Genomic DNA, 21418 nt, shown 5'->3' with positions numbered 1-21418 from the left:
AATGCTTTTTCTGCCTCAGGATCTGAATTACCGAGTCTATAGAAAATGCTGTGGTACAATAGCGGCACAGCTTAGGATGCTAAGTCTGTAGGTATAGCTGGATGTAATTCGCTAGCTGACCGTTCCATTTAGGTTGAGTGCGCTATCCTACCAGGTAAAGGACACAGTTATCGACAAAATGAGACGAAAACATGGGTTTATGGGGTGACACTTAATTACCTTGAATCAGCATCTTTTTCAATGTTTATCGAAAAAGATGCTCATTCGAAAGAGGAAGGTCCAATGCAGTGTGCGAATGTCAGACTTCATGAGAATTATGTAGATATTCGATAATATAAGTCTTAAAAAATAAAGTAAAAATTGATGGTGACATTCGCGCACTGCATTGAACCTTCGAATGATACCAATAAATATCGAAAAAGATGTTGATTTAAGGTAGTTAAATGTCATCCTGTAAGCCCAAACTGTTTCATTATCAAAATTCATGATATCGATAATATAGAGCAAAAGACTTGACAAGTTTAGTTATACTGGTGCTTGTAAGATGGCGCCTAAGTAGAAGGACTGTTAGCGTGGAATCGGAGGTAGATGCGAGCTTGCGTTATAATACATATTCCCAATAGATTGTGAACCCCCAAAACTAAGTTATACTAGCTTATATTTTGTTATTATGTTGTGCACAGAAATTTATAAAAGCGTCTAGTCGTAAAATACATCAAGTGATAATGTGATGTGATATAATAAGAGAACGTATGTAAGAATTGTCTGTCAACCATGTACTGATAATAGTGTAAAAGGGAAAAATTATTTCCCTGTCACTTTAATAAATCTAACCTAAACCAAGTTGCAAGCTTGAATTGTGGTTATGTTGGATGTCTATTCGATCATAGGCATAGGTATCGGTAAAAATGTGACGGAAGAGAGAAAGAAAGCTGAAAGAGAAGGATAGCGACTAAACATGGTTGCCACATTTCATTCCTCGCCGCAATGTTGCCATGTCGTCAAAACCGTTTCACATAGTGTGCAGTAACCCACTTCCTTAACGATGATTCACTGCCGCGATTCGTCGGACTAATTGCTGTTTCGGGAAAGCGATCTATATTTTCGTAGATAGTAACGTATATGTATAATTATTATGAAATGTCATTGATGCTGGAGAGATCGATACTGTCGGATTACGAGATTTGTGCTTTAGTTTTTTATATATAGAACTATGCCTAGATACATCTATGTCTAGAAATGTCTATGTCTAGAGATGAGAAGGGATTTAGGGACAAGAGAGAATTAGAAAAGGAGAGGCAAATTATCAAGAGAGGGAAATGCTAATTGGTAGACGTTAACGCATTCTCAGCACGATTTCTTCCAGCTGTCGTCGATCATGAGAAGAGGACGCTAGTAACCAGTATCCAGTTTTGAGGGCAGCCGACGATAAGGCAGCCGTCTAGATCCACGAAAGTTAATGAAATGATATATTTTTATCCAGTCTGTGTACATAAAATTTTCAATGTGAATTTCGAATAAAATAAATCAGAAGTTCATCAATTCAGGTGTGTTAGCATGCATCGATTATACTGTATACAGCATTTGAACTATAAGTTATGGTTATGGTTAGGTTATACGAGATCGTAGAGTTACGACCGCATAAATTCGAGAAAGATCATGATTTTTCACTATATATTCTGTAATTGATTTTTTAACAAATGAATTTGTGGCTTTCGAATCATAGAACGTGCCGTAATACAAATGAGGTATACAATATACTTGATTCTCACTAAGAACACAAACTTAGAATATAATATATATTATATAGAAAATTATATAGGATATTATATATTAGGAATTCTATATTATAAATATATAATATATTAATATTATATATATTATTATATTATTATTATTATTATTATTATTATTATATATATATAATATAATATAAAATAATATAATAATAATATATAATAATTCCTATAATAAGGAATTATTATAAATGTTAGAACTCTCGAAAGAATCGAGTAACTCGACGAAAAGATATCTAAAAATATCTAAAATAAAGCAGTAATATGTATAATATGTTTATTATACACGAAGAACAGTTTATCCGCTTGAAATACGTCCGAATTGCTCGCTTACATTCGAGCCGCTCAATTTCTTTCGGCCCACTCGATTCTTTCGAGACGCTCGATCTTTTGAATTTCGATTCGGATCGATTATACCGGCCGAGTAATACTCGTACTAGTATTATGAGTACTGAAACAGCTCTATCTACGGATCCTAACCCTGTGCTAAGAAGCTTATATTTCTGAAATGTCGGTAACAATGAGCGCGACACGGGAATGGTAAAGGTGAAATTTTTATTATTATTATTTATTATTAATATTTATTAATATTATTAATATTATTAATTATTATAATTTTTTTATTAATATTATTAATATTATTAATTATTATTAATTATTATTAATATTATTAATATTTATTATTATTATTTATTATTATTATATTTTATTTTCTGTGAAATCTATCTTTATATCTCATTTGTGATAGAAGTTTCAGCGATTTGTTGCAATCAGATACACCAGCCGCCGGTATGAATTGTAGATATATCTATTGTCGGTAACCATTACCGTCTGTTATACCGACCGTTCTCGTTTTCATCCGTGCCAGACTTACCCCGTCGCTCGGGTAGAACTCGGCGCCCCTTCGATAACATGGCGCTCCCATGTTATCTTCAAGCGTTACGACTACAGAACCTGGAGAACCTTCGTCGATCCTGAGAAGATAGCAGCACAAGGTATATTCTAGCTCTATCCCCCTAACACACGACACACTTCCCTTTGCAAATAAAAATCCAGAGTTCCTTCAAATTTGTTCGACCGTCACTGATTCGTTCTCTCAAATATTCTTTAATCGTTGATCATTCGCTTCGAGATTCCAACAAGAGGAAATTAACAAGCTGACAATGCGCTGTTTCATCGAAATATCGAAATGGAAAACTTCTCCGATAACTTACCCGGAGACTTTTCATTTCGACAGAGTTTCGAGAGAACGCGCGCCGCGATCCCTAGCATTTTCCCCTATCCCGAATCGCTCTCTGGACAGCCTTATTCGTTCATGAGAGAGGCGAACAGGGACGATTCGTCGCTCGGCAAAAGTTTTATAAGCCGTTCCGCGCACGTGTCGCAGCGTGTAGCGAGCAAACGGGGGTGGAAAAAAACTGCGATATTAGAGCGCGGACGTGTGCCATCCTCTCTATCCGGCCGGGAGAGTCCGCTAATATTTGAGATTTCGGTCTCGTATATGAGACCGAACCCGCGGCGACATCTGGCAAGGATCTTAAGGCGCTTTATTGCCGGCAAGAGGCGTTCGCAATATTGTCGCGTAATAAAAGACCGCGGAGGAAGCACCTGCGGGACACGAGTAATCGAATTTTCATTCGATGGACTGTTCTTGCCCGTGCGTCAGCCCTGCTATAATGATCGCGAATGGAAGGACAAACATTGAAAGCGTTACTTAATTATTTCACTCGCCGTTAGGGTACTGATTTTTCTGCAAGCTTTCACTTTTAACCCCTAGGTTAACAAACTTAAGCTTTTACTTAAAAAACCCTTAGGTTAATAGGACCAAAACTATTTATTCCCAGTTTACACACTGCCAAGTCCAGACTGTTTTTCAGACGAAGAGAAATTTTTTGCTGAAAATTTTTGTATCAAATATAGAGAAGAGATATTCATTTTTTAAAATAAGACTTCGTTGATATATTTTCATCGAAACAATCGTGCCTATTCTTCCAATGTTTCCTGCCAGATTTTATTGATTTCTGCCGCGTGTATGGCGGCATTGGACCGTTAAGGGTTAAAATCAGTTGTTACCAGGTAAATAGGAATTCACAGGGAAATCACAGATTTCGATAATAATTGTCGTGCATAAAAGATGATAATTATATAATTATGAAACGATTAAAATCATTTCGAAGGGAAACAAATTTTTATTTAACACTAAACCTACCAAGTAGTAATACTAACTGGTATGTGCTGCTTCACAAAAGTGAGAAGATCGAATTTATTTGGAATTTGTAAAGTTTTTATTATAAAACTTGCTCCAATAATATAACTTATCCAAGCGTTTTCCACGAGAGAGTCTCGAAACTTTGCAGAATTGCAAAATAAATAAGCAGTCACTTTGACCGCGGTAGGTTTGGTGTTAAAATTGTATTACTTCGAAGTATGCAGAATGCACATTTGAATATAGCAGAAGCATTCTTCGTGTATTTTAAACAATTATGACGTTCCATTTTTAACTCACTTGCATCGTAAAAAGGAACAAAGCATAACGAGCTTGTCGTCGATTAGTTTGTGCAGTATTATTTGAAGTGGTCAGTCCATTGAACTATTGGGTTCTTCGTACGATTTAAACAATATGTCTTTAACGCGTTAGACGCCATGTCGGCCATCGGTGACTGACACTATAATTTCCGTTCGGACCGCGTCAGTCGTCGGTAACTAGCAATTATACAATTTAAAAAATTATGTTCTTCTGTGTAAATATATTTTAACTAATTGGGAAACAGAAATGTGCTTAAATATTGCTTGTTGCCCACAAAAATTTTGATGAGTATTCTTAACACTAGATTTATAGAGTAATAAAAACAGCTGTTTTATATTAATTTATAAAAACAAGAGTAGAACATTCATTCTGATTTTTAACCAGTGTTATTGTAATATTTTCCGCAATATATTGGGTTGGCAACTAAGTAATTGCCGATTTGTTCAATGAAATAAAAAATTTTTTTTACATGGAACGAAGTTTAATCTGTAATGTATTTTCCATTTTGTTCGATGACCTTTTGCTATCTCTCCGACAACTTGAAAATTCCACGTTCGTAGAAAGTCTGATCCTTTTTAGCAAAAAACTGAGTTAAGTGAGATTTTACAGCGTCATCATCGTTAAAAGTTTTACCACGAAGGGAGTTGTCCAGGGATCGAAATAAGTGGCAATCCGATGGCGCGAGATCAGGGCTATACGGTGGGTGTAACATCAATTCCCAACCAATATCCATCAATTTTTGCCGAGTGGACAAAGACGTGGGCGGCCTAGCATTGTCCTGGTGGAAAATGGCACCTTTACGATTGACCAATTCTGGTCGCTTTTCCTTGACCGCTGCATTCAATTTGTCCAGTTGCTAACATTCACGGATAATAAAAAATAACATAATAATAATAATGATAATTTTATAATATAACATCTACGGATATCATAAAAATGGGAGTGAGAGACATCTATAACTGAGAGAAATCGGCGATTACTTAGTTGCCAACCCAATATTTTGCAGTTTACAGATGTTGGAGAATAGAGCTAATCGCGACGTAGCCGTGTATCGTAAACCAACTAGCTATTTGGCATGACGTCATCGTTCGGCTTGTTATATTATATTTACGTGCCGCCGCGACTCGAACACCTCTTTTTTCTGTGTAAATCGCGAGGCTATCTGTAAACATTTGTGTATCGGAGTATTCGAATGAAGTGTAATCATTGCTTATTTATATATATAATATCCCTTGCCGTACTTTGACGAGTCCGACACGTCATGAAAATTTCTAGGAATAACTTATCGAGTTTAATGATATTCTGTCTTTCAAAAAATTCGAATAAAATGTAATCTCTTGTCATCGATATTTTTAGTAAATATATATTTATAAATTAGTACATTTAGGCACACGATAAGCATCAATTTTCTTTCCCTTCTAAGAAATTATTGCAATCAAAAAATACCTAACCGCAGTAACTGCGAAGAAAATGGCATATCAAGGGGTTAAAAGCGTGAAAGACTACTCATTTGAAGTGTAAAAGACCGCATATTTTCGACTGTCCAACGCAACACTGATAAATTGTCTCTGTCCATTTTTCATTACACAAAGCTTCCGACCATCTCGCAAACGAAGTTGTTTCAAAATCCAGAGAAATGAAAACGCGCCGATCACGCGAACGAGTGAATGGTTCCGAAGATTTTGAATCGTGCGCCTTCGGAAACGTCGCGATTCGAAGATCGAGTGCTCGCGATCGGAGGGTCAGAAGAGATCGAAGGGGACGAGAACGGAATAAAAATAGTGACGAATAAAAAAGAAGGTGGCGAGAGGGACGGGAGGCGAGGTCCTTGGCGGCCGATCCGTCTCCGGTGTGTCTGATTGTTCCCTTAACGATCGGCTGACAGCGAAGACGTATGTCGGTGCCATCAGATAATGCATCCGGCCGGCGTCGATGTGTACGCGTAAGCGTTTTGTAAACGCTTTGCACGTCCCCGTCCGTAGCGGCGCTCGATCGGCGACATCTTCATAATCTCGTCCACAAAGAGATTGTCATGTCGCGTCATGCTCCGCGGGCATCATCATTCTCCGACCATTCCGATCGGTAATTTAATTACGATACGCGACAACGAAGAAACGTCGTTCGCTCGATTTCAATACTATTCGTCGGGTGCTTCGACGCGTTCGCTGTTCAAGCTGCTCGCTCGAACTCTGTTCACACGTTCCATAAAGCGTTAAGGGTGGAAAGGTACTAATGTCACGTCACGTGAAATCATGCGACACTCGAACAACGCGAGCCTGCGTAGTTTTATTGTTTGACATCTGTTGGAAACGGATCAGGATCACGTCGCGCCGTGTATTGTCAGGCGTGGACGGATCGTTCGTACGATCTCGCGTGATTTCGCATGGCGCAACATTGGTATGTTTTTATCTTAACACTTAGCCAACCGAACGGGGAGATCTCCCCGTTTGAAATTCAGTCGACCGATGACCGAATGGACGATTACTGAAAAATTAAAAATGATTGCTTAATTTTATTCAGATTTGCAAAAGGTACGAATGCTGATGAAGTAATCGATGCCATGTAAGTTTGTTTCGTAATTTTTGTTTCATCGAACGAAATATTTTAATTTTATGAACATTTTCGAGGTTTCTAGCGCGGTCGTGGAAGCGTTAAATGTTCGCATGCATCGACCATGAAGTAGAAAATATTTTAGGACTGTTTCTAGAAAACAATGTAAGCGCTGAAAATGTAATTTTCTAGGAGAAAGAGAACAAACAGTGCTATCTTCAAATTATTAAGAAAATTTAGTTTATTTTTATCTTTACAATAATAGTATATGAATTTATGAAAATGTAGAAATGTAAAGAGAACTGAAAGTATCGTTTCACTAAATCTGCGAGCACAGTAAGTGCGAAACTATCGCAAATTGCTTGAACATATGAAAATATAGAAAATATGAAGAAAAATGAAACATATTTTTTCAATATGACGTTTCAATTCTTTATTAGGAGGTAAGAATTTTTATTTTATGATATTCCGGGTGAACCGTTGTAAAAGCCATGATATTTATTATCCATATGTTCCAACATAGTGCAACATACTGCAACATATTCTAACTTTTGGAGTACACTATAATAACCTAAGTTCACGCGGTATGTCCTTCATACTTGAGTCTTTTCGCAGTACATTACTTGTCCTCCGCACGATGCATTGGTCTATCGATTACAATTTTCAACGAAAAGAACAGATTTTCATCGAACATCGGCGCCTCTTGAACACGATTAGATTTTGCAGCGCGCGTTGTCCGCGCGATGCATAAACGGGGAAGCGCATTGATAAAATACGGCCGAGCCGAAACAGCAATTACAGTAATGTCTCCCTTACTGACGCACAGATTGTTCATTAAATTGGATAATTTTGGAAGAGGAGGTTCGATTATTCGAGCCTTGCAGTTGTTTGTTTGCGGTTCGTTTTTATGGTTACGAATTGTCAACAACCATAAAAACGAGCTGTAAGGTTCGAATAATCGTATCTCCTTTTCCCGTATTGTCCATTTTTGCGTACAATCTGAGCGTCAGTTAGGGAGACATTACTGTATGTACAGTTAATATTAGCTTGAACCTCTTAGCGACGACAGAAAAAAAAGACGTGCGAAATGTAGCAAACCTGCTTGACATAGCTCGGTAGAGTTTCGGAAAGAGGTTGCAAAAGTTTCATGAAACCTGATAATTAGAAAATTCACACACACACAAGCGAAGAAGGAATAATAAATGAGATTGCTGTTTATTAGAGATATCGAGAAAACGTCATCTTCTCAAGCGAGCCAATAACTGTACAGTAATTTAGAATTTTTTTATTTATACAGTGATTTATAAAGATACGATTATCCGAGCATGCGGCTCGTTTTTATAATTGTGGACTATTTGTAACTATAAAAACGAGACGCAAGGCTCGAATAATTATATCTTCTCTTCCCAAATTGTCCATTTTTGTGGTCAATCTGCGCGTCAATTAGAGAGACATTGCTGTGAAACCTCCGGGACCTTTCTAATTTCCACGTCGCAGGGGATGACTTTTAAGAAGTTCAGGTTCCCAGCTCGTTCGGAATGCACGCTTAGGCGCATTAAACGTCGGACGGAGGCGTCCATCACGGTGAATTCTTTTAAAAGAACATTATTATTCACTCTGAAAGCGAACATAGTATTAGCAGACAGCGAACGGAAGATCGGACAGCGGGAATAAGCGAGTTTCGGATCGCGGGATCGCATGCGATCGCGAGGAGAACGGGATTAGCATTGTGCAAACGAGTTCCCGTGAACTTTGCGTATTTCGGGCCGCGTCCGACCCGTCGAATCGACGTTCACGCGTCCCTGTCGCCGTTAATGAGCCGCTGACGTATGAACACGTCCCTGCGCCGGACGAGTACACGCGCGCGTTCGCCGCGCGCAAACTTTGACACGCCACTTTTAAATCGGATTGACGCGCGTCGGTTTACCTCTAATGGGCCGGTTTGCACAAACCGACGGACATTCCTCGGGAACAATTCAACGTACGAACCGGCCGGGCCGTTATGGTACCCGTGTTTTTCGGGATGTTCGAGGACGTAACGAAGCCTAACGCGGCGAGGAATGTAGAAAGTGGCGATACGTTTGCTGACGTTGGCGTTTGAAAAATAGATTGGAACTCGGATATTCGAGCGGAGGCGCCGAAAGGAAATTCGTTGAGGAACGACAATACCTTCTACTTGCTCCATCGCAATGGATCTTTCTGAGAAATCGCGGAAGGATTGAATTACGCCGAGTCTGCATGAATTGTTGCCTCTATCGAAGTCACGATTTTACTTTTACTTTTACGAAAAGTTTCCGGATATAGTGTTAGTACATACAGTAATGTCTCCCTAATTGTCACCCAAATTGTGCACTAAAATGGACAATTTGCGGAAAAGGAGATACGATTATTCGAGCCTTGTGGCTCGTTTTTTTATAGTTGTTGACAATTTCTAACTATACAAACAAACCGCAAGATGACGTTATCTCGATATCTCTAATAAACAGCAATCTCATTTATTATTCCTTCTTCGCTTTTTTGTACTTTCTAATTATCAGGTTTCATGAAACTTTTGCAACCTCTTTCCGGAACTCTGCCGAGCTATGCCAAGCAAGCTTTTTTTCTGTCATCGCTAAGAGGTTCAAGCTAATATTAACTGTACATACAGTAATGTCACCCTAACTGACGCTCAGATCGTACACAAAAATGGACAATATGGGAGAAGGAGATACGATTATTCGAACCTTACAGCTCGTTTTATATAGTTGTTGACAATTCCTAACTATAAAAACAAACCGCAAGCCTCGAATAATCGTATCTCATCTTCCTGAATTGTCCATTTTTGTGGACGATCTGAGCGTCAATTAGAGAGACATTACTGTACTTGGCAGAAGAGATCGTAGAATAAGCAGATACAAAATAATGGAAACGTCGGATGACGCTATTATCGAGAGACTTGTGGAAAACTTTCTTTCCGTAACGTGCACATTTTGAGTTATTGATGCGTCGATGTTTTCCGAGCTTCCATTTATTTCCATTTATTTCCATTAATTCACAGCCTGCGTCGGTCGGAAATGGAACGACCATTTGAGACAACTTAACCCTTTGCACTCGAAGTTTTTTTTGAGTCATATTACCAGCAACTCGAAGCCATTTTAGTGAAAAGATCATATTCACATGTAAGTTCATGATATAAGCATTAAAAGAAAAGTCATCGTTGTATGTTATTATTTTTTTAATTGTTTATGGATACAAACGTCATTTGTCACCAACAGCGAAACATCCTATAACTAATTTTTACGATTTGTTTTTGTTCTTATGTTAAAAACTGAAAATTATTTGCATTGTCTCCGTAGCGGAGCCCTCGAGTTTGAAGACAAATTTTAAATGGCTCCGCTCCGGAGCCCTCGAGTGCAAAGGGTTAATAATTATACGCTAAATGTACCGAGGACTAAAAGCGACCGATAAGTAGACCGCGGATTTTTATGCAAAATAAAAATTGTCTGCATCAATTGCACGAAATAGAAGAAAACTGAACAGTTAAAATCTGGTCTTAATAATTCTATTCGATCGAAAATAATACTTGTTAATAGTAATCGTTTGCGTTTACGACCGTATCTCCATCCGACGGCAAAAAATGGCCGTTCAGTTCGTCCAAAAAGATATAAACAATGAAAAAGAAATAAAAGAAGGAGCAGACAGAGACTAGAAAAAGAAATCAAAAATGATTATGAATCGACCTCTAGACTGCGGATTTTATACATTTATAGCAAAACCGAGTAATTGCAATTATTCAAGCAAATATTACAAGCTTTTAATGATATATTAATTGCAATCTACTGGAACTGTTACAGAAGGAATAAAATCTCCAAGTGGCTCCTGTCTCTCGCATTTATATGTAATTAGAAGTAATTATAATACAATCCGATACATAGTAGAAAACAAAAAAAAAAGATATAATCACCGAGAATTAAGTTTCTCTAGATCAGTGGTCGGCAATCTCATTAGTCAACAGAGCCAAATATCGACAGTAGAACGATTGAAATTTCTTTTAAGAATCAAATTTTTTATACTTAAATTATATAAGTTATAAACTATAACTTTAACTATAAATTAAACTATATTGTGTTATCAACATAATTAGGGTACTCCTAAACTGGCCTTTGCTAAAAAGTTCCTCAATCTGATTAAGGTAGAAAGAGCCACACTCAAGGGGTTAAAGAGCTGCGTGTGGCTCACGCACGAGCCGCGGTTTGCCGACCATTGCCCTAGACGATCGAAATACAGTAATTTCTCGCCAATTCGCGCCCAGATTGCGCACAAAAATGGGCAATTTTGTAAAACGAGATTCTCTCGATTATTCGAGTCTCGTGGCTTATATTATATTATTACAGTTACCGATTGTCAACGACTATAAAAAACGAGCCGCAAGACTCCTCTTCTCGAATTGTCCATTTTCGTGCGCAATCTGAGCGCGAATTAGCGAGAAATCCCCGCTTTATACTGTGCGACAGTGGTAGTACGTTTAACGTCAACAAGCTGCCTCGGTTGGAAAATGATTGCCGACCATTGCCCTAGACGATCGAAATACAGTAATTTTTCTCACCAATTCGCGCCCAGATTGCGCACAAAAATGGGCAATTTTGTAAAAGGAGATTCTCTCAATTATTCGAGTCTCGTGGCTTATATCATATTATTATAGTTACCGATTGTCAACGACTAAAAAACCGAGCCGCAAGACTCCTCTTCTCGAATTGTCCATTTTCGTGCGCAATCTGAGCGCGAATTAGCGAGAAATCCGCGCTTCACCCTGTGCGACGGTGATGGTACGTTTAACGTCAACAAGCTGCCTCGGTTGGAAAATGATCGAGCATAACGTTCGAACGCGAGAAAGCGAACGAAGGTAGTCTAGAGCGAGGCGTCGGACGAATTCAGGTGTCAAAGCGAACTGGCAGCGCTGCAGCGTAGCAGAACGTATCGACGTTCTAAATAACGGCTAACGGGGCAAATTACATAGGGGGGGCCGAGGGCTCGAAGGTGTTTCCTTTTCGCCGACGGAACGAAGCGGCTCGGCGTGCTCGCGTATTAATATTTATCGAGCGTTTTCGACGTCGCGCCGCTACGCGGCTCGGGGTAAACATATTCAGCGCGGCCGTTCATCGGCGTAGGATAATTTCATTGCTTAATTCGAGGGAACGAGCGTCGTGCCCCGGAGGAAGGGGTCAGGGAGAGAGAGAGAGGATCGGGGCCCCGACGCGTCGGAAATCTCCGGGGCACGCACGCCGTGTGTCATCGTTTTTCGTGGTGGCGCGATCATCGCCGGTAAATGATCGTCTCGGCCTCGCCAGAAAAATATTACGTCTTCATGGAGGGCCCCCCGGTATAATTTCGTCATTAAACCTGCCCCTATGCTCGGCTGCCTCAACCCCCCGCGATCGATTCCATCCCCCCGTTCCACTTATCGTGGATCAGCGCGACGCAAGGACAGCGATAGAAAAAGATAAAGAAGAAGGAAAGGAGAAGGAGGAGGAGGACGACGAAGGCCATCGATCGATCGATGATAATGATCCCGTTGATGATAGCTCGGTCGTTATTACAGTCGACGGAGAGGGTTGCGCGAGGCCAGTCGGACGAGGAAAGACGGAAAAGGGGGACAGAGAAACAAGGGAGTGGGATACAAGAGGCGCGTTCGTGTTTTAGAGCTGGAAGCGATTGGCCGACGCCATTACTCACACCGTTTGCGCCTGCCACATGGCTCGATGGATCTTTCCTCCTCGCCTCTCTCGCACCTTCCTCGATTTCTTCCTCTTGCTCAATATGTTTATCGTCTATTCCGCCGGTTCGCGCCGGGACTGGCTCGTCGAAACGCGCCGCAGATAACGGGTAATTGAAAGACAAGGGGTGGACGGTGTGTCCGGGAGGTTTGTTCAGGTTAACTCGATTGTTAAACGCGATTCTACATCCCGCTAATTGCATTATCCGAGCGGAGTTCCTCGCGGAAACCAGACCGACGGAGGGTGAGATGCTGCGATAGGGTTTCCCCGCGAATGACCGTCAATGATTCACCCCCGGCCGCTTTCACCTCGAAGTCATTCTTCGGGCCGGTTGCTTGGAAACCCTCCGCGATCAATTTGAACTGTTTAAAGCGTACCGTGCGGACAGTCTATTATATCTTGCGACACTTTAAACCCATTTATCTTTTACATATGTTAATCGAGCCCTCGAAGCGCGTGCTTCTACCCCCAGCAAAAGAGATCGATCTTTTTACCCATTTTAAAGTGAAACGTACGAATAGAAGATCTTTCGATTGTCTAAATTCGCTCAACGATTTTTACCTGGTAGCTGTTATAACTAATTTCTAATAATTCATGATAACTGACGAGTGTTATAATCGTTAATCATTAATCGAATTACTTTCCGCCAAATTATTATAAATTGGTTATAATAACCAACTAGTTATAATCGTTGATCATTAGTCAGATCACATCTTGCTCAACTCTGCTTGCAGGTATTATTAATCCTTTTCATTCAAGTTGTGACTCAAAGGCACCGCTAAAATTTGTTACATCACGTTTTAAGATAATTCTTATATTAACAAAGTTTAGATATAAAAAATTGTTGAAAGTGTAACTGTTGCGTGAGTCCCAAGAGTCAATTTCATATGCATAAAATAATATTTTATCGCATAAAATAATAATACTGTAAGTTAGAAAAATGATTTTATATTTACAGTTAAAGTAGCTTCGAGTGCGAAGTGCTTCAACTCAAAGGGTTGAGTTCTAAATATACTTAACCCTTTGCAGTCGAAGCTACTTTAACTGTAAATATAAAATCATTTTTCTAACTTGTAGTATTTCGTGACGATGGAAATCAAATAATTTTATACGCTCCAATACAATCGAAGTTGTTTTATTTGCATATATATGGGTTCTAGTCACTAAATGTGGCGTACCAAAAATATTAAAAATTATACAACAATTATGCAAGAATTATACAGAACTTGTACAGTATCGTCATTGGGTTAATAGTTGCAAAGCGTTACATTTGAGTTCTAAATATACTTAAATGTAACGCTTTGCAACTATTAATCCTATGACGATACTATACAGGATCTGTATAATTCTTGCATAACTGTTGTATAATTTTTAATATTTTCGACACACCATCTTTAGTGTCTAGAGCCTGTATAAGTAAATAAAACAACTTCGATCGAATCGGAATTTTATTTCGTATAAGATACTTCGATTTCCATCGTCACGTTCGTCGGATCGAACGAGCGCCGAGAACGCCGTAACTGAAAAATATCTGATGCACGAACGGCCGATCCCTCGGCGTTTAAAAAAAATAATGTATCCCCAGAAGACTCCGCAACAGCGATCATTGCGGTGGTAACTGGAAGATCGGAGTGGCCGGCAGATTTCCGTTCGAAGGCACCGCGATCCTCGTTTGCCGGGCAAACCTTTTGGTCGGGAACCACCGGAAAGCCCGCGCTGACAAGATACTTCCCGTCGAGAGCCGCAGCGACCGCAACCGCAGCGTTCGAAAGGATGTCCGTGCGCCAGTTCGAAATTTCCCGAACGGCTCGAGGAAACAGTTAAAGCGGCGGGGACGGCCGCGGAGTCGGCAAACTGCCGCAAATGGCGGTGTTTCGACGATCTTAGCGAGCTCATGGCTTATTTCTTCGTGGCATTATCGGGCCGAGTCGCCGTTTACGCGGAGCAACACCACGAACAACATGGCGGACCGGCGCTGGAAGCGGTGACTTCTCGGTCGACAGGATTATTCCCCGGTTCTTCGACGCTCGGAATTATTTCTCGGATTCCCCGAGGCTGCTGACTGCTTTTTCCTCGCCTTCTACGGCCATGGGGGTACATTAACTTCGATGGAAATCTTTCGAGTATTGTGAAACAGATTCTCCGACATCCTGGAAACAGGAACGCGGCGTTCATGCTCTCTCCCACCTTTTTCTTTCTCCCTTTCTTTTTCTCTCTTTCTACGATGTGAAACAAGTTTACTTAGCCTCGGAGCTGATCAGACCTTTTTATCTCACCCTTTGCTTCATTTATCTTCGTACGATTTAAACAATATGTCTTTAACGCGTTAGGCGCCATGTCGGCCATCGGTGACTGACACTATAATTTCCGTTCGGACCGCGTCAGTCACCGGTAACTAGCAATTATACAATTTGAAAAATTATGTTCTTCTTTGTAAGTATATTTTAACTAATTGGGAGACAGAAATGTGCTTAAATATTGCTTGGTGCCCACAAAAATTTTGATGAGTATTCTCGACACTAGATTTATAGAGTAATAAAAACAGCTGTTTTATATTAATTTATAAAAACAAGAATAGAACATTCATTCTGATTTTTAACTAGTGTTATTGTAATATTTTCCGCAATATATTGGGTTGGCAACTAAGTAATTGCCGATTTGTTCAATGAAATAAAAAATTTTTTTTACTTGGAACGAAGTTTAATCTGTAATGTATTTTCCATTTTGTTCGATGACCTTTTGCCATCTCTCCGACAACTTGAAAATTCCACGCTCGTAGAAAGTCTGATCCTTTTCGGCCAAAACACTGAGTTAAGTGAGATTTTACAGCGTCATCATCGTTAAAAGTTTTACCACGAAGGGAGTTGTCCAGGGATCGAAATAAGTGGCAATCCGATGGCGCGAGATCAGGGCTATATGGTGGGTGCAACATCAATTCCCAACCAATATCCATCAATTTTTGCCGAGTGGACAAAGACGTGTGCGGCCTAGCATTGTCCTGGTGGAAAATGACACCTTTACGATCGACCAATTCTGGTCGCTTTTCCTTGACCGCAGCATTCAATTTGTCCAGTTGCTAACATTCACGGATGATAAAAAATAACATAATAATAATAATAATAATAATTTTATAATATAACATTTACGGATATCATAAAAATGGGAGTGAGAGACATCTATAACTGAAATCGACAATTACTTAGTTGCCAACCCAATATATCGAATAAATAACTCATGAATGTATCTTTACAATCCGAATAATCGTAAATTAAACAATCAGCCAGAAATACTTTTTTCAACCACAATTTTTGTTCGCGTGTCAATTGATCCAAAAACAAGCCATAATAATAATAATATCCAAAATAAGCCATCGGAAAAGAACTTGGCATAAAAGTCCGTGGTCTCGAGGCGAAGGAAGAATTTTTGGAAGAAAGGAACATCCACGAAAGGAGAGGTGGCTTTTTATTTTTGTTTGAGTACATTCGACCTTCGTTGTGACAGCACGGTAATTCCCAGATTCGGAGCGTGACCGACGGTCGCAATATTTAAGGTCGCCGGCCAATCGCATAACCGGGATAATTTTCTAGACGAGTTTACGGAATGCTACCTGGGAGAAATGCGCGGCACCTTTCGGCACTCGTTCAACCGTGTTCCGTAACGAATCGCTGAAGTATCAGTTTCCAGATTCGGTGTTTTTCTGCGTTAAATATCGTGCGGACGTCGGCCAAGACCTATGGACGGAGATACCTGTCCATTTCAGGCCGGTTCGCAAGATTTTCCTTCAGATTAGGCGAGTTGTATCGATCACTTTCGACGGCCCCACCCTTTCCTTGAAAACAAACCGACTATTAGCCTATCTCGAACGGTATCGAACAGTTTTTGCCACTTTTCTTCCCGGCATTCCATTTAACTTGGCAGAAAAGCGAGTTTATGTATAGACGATGGGTATTATTCACTTTATTTCCTATTTCGGAGGCAAATTTTCAAGCATCGAAGATCGAAGAGAAACGATCGTTGAAACGGAATCATACGAGATTGTGACTAAGCAGAGACTCCCTTTATTTATATATTATATAATATACAGGGTGTCCCAAAAACATCTCGCAATCCGAGAATGGGAGATTCCTGAGGTAATTTGAAGGAAGTTTGTCCTTGGCGAAAATGCAATCCACGGCTTTGTTTAGGAGTTATTAACGAAAAAGAGTGACCAATGAGAGGTGAGACATGCTGGCGCAAGACGGCCGAGCCAATGAGCGGAACTGGGCTTCGTGCGCTCATTGGCTCGGCCGCCAAGCGCTGGGCGAGCTCGCCTCTCATTGGTCAGAGTTTTTCGTTAATAACTCGTAAACAAAGCCGCAGATTGCATTTTCGCGAAGGAAGAAGTTACTTAGAATGACGTCGGCTACCCCAAATTTCCGTATTGCGAAACATTTTTGGGACACCCTGTGTAACGTTCCGAATCTGGGAATTACTGTGCTGTCACAACGAAGGTCGAATGTACTCAAACAAAAATAGAAAGTATGCTAATATATATTATATTATATTTATATATTTAACAATATTCTGGTATCCAAACGTTCTATTATGTAAGCATATTATTATTTGGATAAATTATCATTTCTAAGAGAACTTGTATGAAATATTTGCATAACAGAACGTGCGGTATCAGGATATTACAAAAATAAACGTTCGCACGAAAGAGCCTCTGCGATACTAAATGATAAATATAAAAATCGCTGCGTGACATTTATTTAGTTCTTGTCGTCGAATTTCTTCCGCGATTTATTCGTTTCGATTCTGGCTTGGATCTGGAATTTCGTAGTTTAACCGTTTGGCCGCTGACGTATATTTCCGAACATATGCCAAAACTGCGGCACTAATTGCGCGTGTATGGGAAAAAATATAAAACACTTTTCATACAATAAATTCACTCGTATTGCTTTGCAACAACAAAAATTAAAAAATACCACTTATTCACATAAATTCGTTTTAATTAATTTTGTGAATAAAATTGGCAATAAGCGCAAATTCTAGCGATTTAGAGCAGCGTTATTACGCTCTCCGCAGTCTTGGCATGAAAAAAAGAAAAACAGGAGCGCCGTTGCGCTTTTCGCATTTTTGGCACAACATAAGAAGAGCGCGATAGCGCTCCTCAGCAGTCAAACGGTTAACACTAAACCTACCAAGCAGTAATACTAACTGGCATATGCTGCTTGACAAAAGTGAGAAGACCGAATTTATTTGGAATTTGTAAAGTTTTTATTATAAAGCTTATATTTTTTCGGACATATGCCAAAACTGTGCCACTAATTGCGCGTGTATGGGGAAAAAAATGTAAAACGCTTTTCATACAATAAACTCACTTGCATTGCTTTGCAACAACAAAAATGAAAAAATACCACCTATTTGCAAAAATTTGTTTAAATTAATTTTGTGAATAAAATTGGTAATAAGCACAAATTCTAGCGATTTAGAGCAGCGTTATTACGCTCTCCGCAGTCTTGGCATAAAAAAATCGCTCTTCGCATTTTTGGCACAACATAAGAAGAGCGCGATAGCGCTCCTCAGCAGTCAAACGGTTAAACAATCGACGAACAGCTTCCTGCGAACAAACACGCGAGTCGGTCTAAGCAGCTGCGTGGGATCTTCGAAACAGAATCGCGGATTGATACGTCGGAATCGTGTTACCCGTGCCTGCGAGCGTAGTTAACGTTTCAACCTTGTGCCGCAATTACAGTCTGTCCCTCGGAGGCGATTCCCGGCTGTCATAATGCCGATAGAGCCGACAAGAAAAGTTCGACGTTTGCTGGGAGATATTTATGCGTCTCTGTCTCCCTTCGGTACAAACGAGTTTATTCGTCGGTGAAGTTTTCCATCGCGCAACCGTTGCAGAGCCGCTCGACGAATTAGCAATTCGATTCGATAACGGAAAATCGATATATCTGCTCGAGGTAATATTCCGAACCGGCGTGTCTTCGAATTCGCTAGTATCCTGGGTCGTAAATTGTAATATAAGATAGTTGTTATTAGACCTCCGGAGAGCCTCTTCGGTATAGTTGTCATTAAGCTGCACACGTTATGCGCCCGTATTATACCTAATTGGGCGAAATCAAGTGGCTGCTCTATTATAACACGTTACGGTCGTATTTATAGTTGTAACATCCTGTGTAATTTACACGAGTAGGTACTTGAGAGCTTAATGTGGGTTCAATCTTTATAATTTTATTTTACACACACCGTTGGCAGTACCACGAAACGCACTAATAATCCACTGTTCTCGTAATGAGAGAAGATGCGAGATACGGTCTTCAAGGATACCGCAGCTCCCTAATTTTCGCTCGAACAATTACGTAGTTACCAGGGCCCGTAATTAAAGTACGCAAACCTGCACATTTCGTTAACTACCATCCAATGAGGGGGCGATCACCGATCGAACCGTAAACGTTTGCATAAAAGAAACAGCATCGTGTCCCATCGCGTATCTTACTTACCTGCTTCTGTGAAATCTTCTCATTGGACCTAGTACAAATGGCTGAAGATCAGAATCAATCTTGTCTCATGGTAATCGTTTAATAATGCGTCTTAAGAGCTTGACTGCCACGCCACAACCATAAAAACTTCATAAAGTGAAAGTATCTTATTGTTGATCAATTAAAATTGAGAAGTTAAGATGTACGACATCGTTTACATTTTCAACATACTTAATTTCGTTTTGGTTACTTTTATTTATTGAAATTTCAATTAAGAAGTGTTTATGTAACACGTTTTATCGTCATTTCGAACAATTCGAATTTCTCTCACATTAGAAACCTCATTACAAATGTGTATGTTATACTTATCGGACAACGCGGTTTGTAAATAACGATGTCGATTATCGATAATGAATATAAAATTCTGATAATGGTTTATTGTAACTAATATATAATTCTGAACAGTTCAGAAACTGTTTTCGTCAATTGCAATGGCTATCTGTAACGAATTAACGTTTCCACTACCGATAATTCTTATTTGTAATAAAAGATCATTTCCGGCATGTATAATGGTTTTACCGGTTATCAAAAACTATTTCCGTAATTTATGATGATTATTCGTGACCGAAAACTGCTTCCGTTGTGTATAATAGTTACTGGTGACCGAAAACTATTTCCGTAATTCGTAACGGCGACGGAAATCGTTTTAAGCAAAATTCAATGGGTTCTGCATCAATTTCTTTTTATTTTGTTTACAGCAGTTATGATCTCGGATGCTAACAGTTCTAATCGATCAATCGAAAGGAGGTTTCCGACGGAGCCAGTAACCGGGAAAAAGGAAGGGACTGGTCGACACGGTGTTTCGGTATTGTAAACGTCGAGGATCGGTCTTCCGTGGTGGCAACTGCGGGCCAGTCAGCGATGAAAAAAGCCCACGCGATGCGGGGACCGCGGGTCCCCGGGCCCGGGGTTTCGGGGCTCCGCAAAACGCGCGAGACCGAAGAAGGTAATACAGCCGAGGAGCAAAAGGGCCGAAAGACATCGTCCGGCGAGTAATTACATGCCCCGGGAGAGGCCGGGGACGGTGATCCGAGGAACCAGCGCGGTTAGAAGTAGGTGGTTAGGGTTTAGGCGTGCTGGTCCTGGACGTGTGTGGGGGACCACGAGCAGAAGGGTGGGGGGAGGGACTCGCAGAGGGCTCGAAGAGGGCCCGAACGGGGCCCGAAGGGGGCCCGGGTCGAGCTGGAACAGTCGAGGACTTTACCTCTATATAGGCTGCCGTGACGTTCCCGTGGTGGGATAGCCGGCGCGAGAGCACTATATTACATCATTGGGCGGCCATTTTGGACCACCCAAGTCGCTGTCAGAGCATAAAAAATATGAAGTTCTTTTAGGGCCGCCTTTTTTCCGTGCCGCCAGCGGCGCGGCTCTGCCGGATCGTACCGTAACGCAGAAAGGCGGCGCGAACAGCGGAGAGAGAGAGAAAGGGAGAGAGAAAGAGAGAGAATAAAAGGCCCAGAGAATGATGCAGAGAGAGAGAGAGAGAGAGAGAGAAAGGAAAGGAGAGGCCCGCGAAACGATGGAGGGACAAGGAGAGAGTTTGTAGAACGAGGCCGGAGAAAATAGGAGGAAGAGACCAACAAGATCGGAGGAGAGGTGGCGGCGGTTCAAAATACTGGCTGAACAAACATTAACAAATTGACCGTTTTCGAACGTGCTTCGGTCTACAGACAGTCTAGAGGAGGAATTTATTTATTGTAAATTTACAAATTCGCAGATTTGGCGTGAAAATATTGTTGTTTCACTGTTTATTTTCTGAAAATTAATTTACATTTGCACGTGTTTCATTAAAATTACCACAAAAACTAGCGTATCTAAAATAAGTACCTTAACACTAGATTTACAGAACACTAAACGCAGCTATATTCTATTAATTTATAAAAGTAACGATGAGAAATTTTTTTAATTTTTAACCAGTGTTATTGTAATATTTGTCGCAAGCATATCGAACAAATAACTTGTAAATGTAACCCTTGCGATCTGAATAATCGTAAATTAAAAAATTAATGTCCCTTCGTTTTGCCGGGTTTCGTAAAGCAAGTGTTAAAATATATGTTTAAAAAATTGCTAAATAGAATTATAAATGATCATGGTAGTTGCGATGTCCAGAACGCGAAGGAAATATTTAAATATACTGCAAAGGAAGAGACTTCGTCAGCGTAAAAAAGTTTAAATAAATAGAATCGCCATTGTGCTGAAATCACAAATGAATTCCTCGCCAGCAATTAATTCTTCACAGATAATAATAGAATCTGCCAGGTC

This window comes from Megalopta genalis, chromosome 7, assembly GCF_051020955.1.
Source record: "Megalopta genalis isolate 19385.01 chromosome 7, iyMegGena1_principal, whole genome shotgun sequence".
Lineage (NCBI taxonomy): Eukaryota > Metazoa > Arthropoda > Insecta > Hymenoptera > Halictidae > Megalopta > Megalopta genalis.
The sequence above is the reverse complement of the archived record's forward strand: the minus strand, read 5'-3'. Positions refer to the sequence as shown.